Here is a 6,000-nt window from a genome sequence, read left to right on the forward strand (position 1 = left end):
ACAGCAGGCACTACTCGTCCTCCTGGACAGACCTGTATGAAACGCCTGTACTGTACTCTACCCAAATATAACTGGGGTGGAGCAGCAATTTGAAACTGGGAGAAATGCTCACCAGTCCTTTGTCCTCTTCCCATGTCATCAACTCCAAGTCTAAACACGAAGCCATTGCACTAAAACAGGAGGGGGGTGGGTATCTAGCAACATGCAGTTCTTTCTTAAAGAACAAACATTCTGCCACTTGATGTAAGAATTGCTTTTGCTGGCAATATCCATGTGTATAGTTACTGTATAACTGGCATAATTCAACTTCCGCCTATAAAGGTGTCTTCTGATATTAACTTATCTTACTGTACTTATTATCATTTCTATACTGTTTTTGGCCTTTAGCCTAGGCTCATTGAATTCTATGGCAAATTTTTGACTGACTTTAATGGCAACGGGATAGGCTTTTTTATATTTCTGTTCAAGAGACCAGTGTATTACAGACATTGAGTGGTTTTCAAGTCACACAAGTTGAAGTCCAAGCTAACGCTATGCCTGTGGTAAGGGTATTTACACAGTGGGCCAGAATTTGGCCCCAGGAAGAGAAGTTCACTTGCAGTCTATGCATGATACACTAAAGCAACGTGAAGCCAGGCTTCCCAAGGAGTCAGGTTCAGAGTCCTGTATGCAATGGCCAGGGTTGTGCACATAACCTGGATACATGCACAGGCCCTCCCAGTCATTTCATTATGTTTTCGGGTGTGCAGCTGCATACCTAATTTCTTTGAAAGGCTCCTCAGAGTAGGGGTGCACAATCAAACTTACAATGTGCCCTTTCCAATTCAGGGCTTTAATGGGATATGGGGATATGCTCTGATTGGATACAGAACCTCAGAGTGTTTGCAGGCAGGAAACTGGACTACACATGCAGGTGTATGCACAGATTAAGGGATCATCATCCACTGAGGACAGAAGACTCACTGTTTTGCTTTTTAAATAATTTCTTTGATTTCAAAATTGGATTAACAAAGAATTGTGGTGGACTATTGGGATTGTCTTAGCAGGCCACACGTTGGGCCCTTACTGGAAGAAAGCATATAAAGAGAGAGATAGGATGAGAGGCAACACACTGTTAAATGCCTACCATAAACCCGAAGGGATACTTTTCCAGAGAAGAGTTTGTGAGAGAGTACAATACTATAACAATTAAAAAAACCCCTGAGGGTAGTAGTTATGTCTTGTAGGTAGCTCTGAGTTGGGGCCTTCAACAATTGCACTGAACCAGAGGGAGCATGGGGATGGGAGGGGATCCTCTCCTGCTGGACAACATGCATCCTGATCATCCCTCCCTAGGGTGCTGTTTGTTTGTCATCCCCTCTGGCAAAAGAATGGCGGGGGAGAGGGAAGCAAAATGCAACTTTGCCTCTTCCCAGGAAGGGAGTAGGTTCTTCCCTCCCCTGAAGCTTGGACTACAGCTCTATGGCCTGCCTTATGGAGGCCGTGCAAAGGGGAGGAAGTTTCTTACATTCTGCCCAGACACCTCACCATGTACCTGCGTAAGGGCCAGGCAAAATCTAGATCTGTGGTGTCTGTCCCTTTGGTATCATGGATGCAACATGGATCTCAATTCCAGTAAAACCTGATTCTTCAAGGGTTTAGGTTCCTTGCCTCCAGCAAAGGTGAGAGTTTGTGAACCAGCTGGGGGTGTATGCAGCTGCAGCAAATAGCCATGTAGGGCTGCTGAGGGCTTTGCTCTGGTTTTTATTTCAGAGGGCCACTTCCCTGCTCAGCTTTGTGGGACCACCTATGGGCTCCTCTGCAGTAAAAGTAAAAGCTGCAGCAAACTGTGACAACCTGGTGTGAAAGAAGTTGCGGGGTGCAAACCACACTGATCTGAGTGGCCCAGGTTCTTCTGTACAAGTTGTATTTGCTCTGAGCACTTCATATGGATCTCCTCGTATCACAAACTACATTTGAAATAGAAAAGGTCAAGGCTTGCCTGTGGATGCATGTACAGCAAGTTCTCTGAAGTCAGAAGTTCTGCACAAATGTCTCTGTGCAGGATTCAGCCCTCAGGGTGTAGAAAAGGCAGCTGTATCTGATTCAGCTACATTTAAATTAACAAAAGAATATTATTGGGGTTAACCTTTCATATTCGGAGCATGAGATTGGGGAAGAGTAATCTGGAATCTAATCCTGGCTCCTACTCAAGACTGACTCTTTGACTTAATGCAAGTTATACAATTATAAAAAGTAGGGCTGGAAGGGGCATCAGGATGTCATCTAGTCTAACCCTCCACTTGAGGCAGGATTAGCTCTGTCTAAACTATCCTACACAATTTTAATCTATCCTGAAAAACTTTGGGAACAACCCTCACACACAACTACCAGGCGTAATGCACAGAAGAGCAAACCCACCCTTTAACTTACAACACATAAAACAGGGAAACAAGGGCAACGTTTGTGTCCTGCCACTGTAAGGACAGGAAATCCTTACCCTTCTTTGTGCACTAGCTTCCAAATAAGGTTAATGATACTCATTGTAGACATGTACACTGCTGCTGAATCAGGCATGTTCAAAGTGCTTACTGCTCTCAGCATGCTAAATAAGTGCATTATTGTTATCGGGTCCCCATTCTACAAGCTAAGCTTTCTTTTGCTCTCTAAGTCATAGCATTTTGCTCCCTAAGTCACACTTAGCTCTGCTTATTCATTGATCTCAGCCTGGAAAATGAAGCAGAAACACTAAAGCAAAGTATTTAGGTGCCTAACTCCCACTGAAATCAATTCCTTTGAGGAGCTGGCCCAAGGGGACTTATCCAGGACCACACAAACACACTAGTGATAAAGGTGGGAACATAATGCAGACCTCCTGCTTTTTAGCTGACTGTTCTGTCCATAAGACCAGGCTGCTCAGTTTTCCTATTGGTTTCAATTAAACCATTTGTGGAATAATATTGGTAAATATGGGATAGGTCGACTTAGGACCATAGTAAACTGTGGATAAAATTTTCAGAACACTTCATTGGGTTAGTAGCTTAAGTCATCTGTGCCTATGGGACTTGGGGGTCTTTGAAAATATTACTCTGTGTTTAAATACATTATAATGTTATTAATAATATAAACTGTCATCGCTGTGCCATAGTTCAGTTTACTAACTCACTGGAATGTAAGGACTAGATCTTCAGTCCCTATTCTGGTAATTTTGCACTGGCGAGGAAATTTATAGAGTAAATAAAAAGATGGAGGATAATTAGATCAGTCATTACGTTATGTGCTCAAATATGATTCACAAGATAAACCCAGAGGATGTGTCCCCACGTGCATTTCCCTGGGGACAGACAGCAGTGGCACAATATGTGTCATTGCTACTCATCCCTGGGGAAACCACGCATGGGTGCTCTGGCGCATGGCATGTTACCCCAAATTGGGTAGCGGAGGCTGAGGCCAGCACCTCGGCTGGACCCAACAGCTTTACCTGGGACCCTGGGGCCTTCCAGGGCCTGCAGCTGTGGTGATCCTGCAGTGGGAAGTTGGGCCGGCAGCTGGAGTGTGGCTCCAGCCAGCCATGCTCCTGTTTTGGGCAGTGCATGTAGCAGCAGCTTTTTTTAAGCACAGGATTTTTTGACACTGGGATTTCCTGGTATCAAAAAACTCCCCCATGCTGCAAATTAACAGCACAGGGAACACCTGCATGTGCAGCACCACAAACAGGTCTGCAGCGCCACATGCCACATGTGCGCGCTTGTCTGGACGCACCCAGAGTTCAAGTAGAAATCCATAGTGACAAATACATCCTAACCTGTTGTTGGTCTTTCTGAGTTCTTTGCAGCAGAAAAAGTGCTTTTATTGTTTTTCCTTAGTCAAAAAAATGAGTGCAAACTAAGATCCAGCATTATCCAAGGGGTGCCTTGAGTCTAACAAAGGGTGCTTCATGTCTAAAAAGGTTGAGAACCACTCATCCAGATAATTTTCTAGATTGTATTTCTTTCAATTCATTCAGAAGAGCACTGTGCTAGGCTGTAGCTGGCTGGCCTTTGGAATGCTACAACATTCTTCTTCTGGTTCCTAAATCTACTTACTTCTTGTGGGGAGGAGTGTGTTTAATTTGAACATATGCAACAATCTGGAACAGGGCACTCTCTTTCAAACTGGGGAGCAAGGTTTCTTGTTCTTGTCTTCCTTAAAGATCCCTCATCTGGTTGTGAAATAAATGACTCCCGTAATCCACTGTTCATAGAAAACATCACCTCTGACAAATCTCCACTTCTTCAGTTTTTTCTGGAAATACGATTCTGTGGAATAACCCCTGGAATTCATCTTCTCAAAAATTACGTTCTTGGTATTTTCCTTTTTTGTTGGGAAATATTAATGCCTGAGATACTTATCAGACCTAATGGTGTCCCCTCCCATATGCAGGAGTTCTCTAGCACTGACTCAGCTGTTCACACTTTGATGGCCTCCAATTTGCACAGACACTGAGCACCCACAATTCCCAATGGGAGATGAGTGTACTCAACACCTTTGAAAAAAATCAGGTCACTCGGGCACAAAACCAGAGGTAGGCACTTAAAATTAGGCACAACATTTTAAAACATTGGGCCTAAACATGTATGCCGCTGTATCCACTGAAGATGTGGAGCACATGGCTTGACAGTTAACTGTGTGGAAATGTCTGTGTATCTATTAACTGTGCGAAGACCTTATAAATTAAGGCTCCCTACATCCTCATCTGCCCCAGGGAGGGAATTAAAACCGCAAAACATTAAACAGCTTTCCTTGGTGCTTTCACCAAAAATGTATCCTCCCATTCGCTTTGCCAACATGCTGCCAGATGGCTGAATTTCAGGCATCCTGTCTGAACTGGACAGCTGGGGATTGCAACAGATTTCTACACTGTATCAGCATGCACAGCTATGGGTAGGGCTTGGCTCTGTGAGTGGGGGTTGCACATCATAGGTTCAAATCTGTATTAAGGTTATAAATTTAAGTGCATTTGTTTGCTCCAGAGTTCATCATGCCAACATGATGAAGTCACCACTCATTTAGGCATCATGTAATAAAATGGTTTTCCCTACTCAGGAGGGGCGATCGCAGATAAATGGGTTATGGTACATCAGACCTACCAGCACCCTGGTCCAAATTCCCTACTGGGTTTAAGTAGGTGCAACTCCAGCGTGAAAATGTGCTGACTGATGCCAGCAGTGAATTTGGGATCATGTTTGACTATTGCTGTTGCTCACCAGTTTCACTTAATGAGCAAAAATACCATCTCAGTTCTTCCAACTAAAGATTGGCCAGCACTCTCTCTCGAGTGCTAATTCAGTGCCGGGAGACCCATCCAATTTGCCTGAGTAATGACTAGGGGCCTCATTTAGGAAAACAGCTAAACACAAGAAGTCACTTCACCAGATGGAAGAAGTCACTTAGTCAGATGCTTGACTTTCAGCATCTGCTTAAGTCCTGTTGTCTTCCACAGGGCCTAGAGGGCCACATGCATTGTAGAATATAGAATTGTAGCATTTTAATTCCATTGCTTATCCTGGTCCTTCTAAACTGTGTAGACATTTCCTCTTGTCCTCCCCCTCTTTTCCAAGAGACGTAGTGGTATGTGTTGGTGGGAGTGCATTGTGGTACCTTGAACAAGCTTGGGGTTGTCATGGGACTCCCGATACAAACAGACACGGTTCTCAGGATCATACACAATATAAATTAGAAGTTCTGTTCTGTCAACAAGAGCCTGTGTGTATATAAGCACCCTTAACTATGTTTTTTTCAAATACTCAGCACTGGATATTTTTAGCTGGTGTGAGCCTCACATTTTCCTTAGGACACTGATTCTGTTCGGACTGACATCCCCCACCTTGTGTGTCTTACATTTGTCTTATGCTGAAACTCCCACGGGGGGATGTTTCTACCGAACCAGACACAAACCTCTTGTTATTCAGACTGTGCTGACATCTGTTGGCCCTTATCAATAAAGGTGGTGAAAAACAAAACGAGGCAGTTTCACTTACT

Source organism: Alligator mississippiensis, chromosome 9 (genome assembly GCF_030867095.1).
Source record: "Alligator mississippiensis isolate rAllMis1 chromosome 9, rAllMis1, whole genome shotgun sequence".
Taxonomy (NCBI): Eukaryota; Metazoa; Chordata; order Crocodylia; family Alligatoridae; genus Alligator; species Alligator mississippiensis.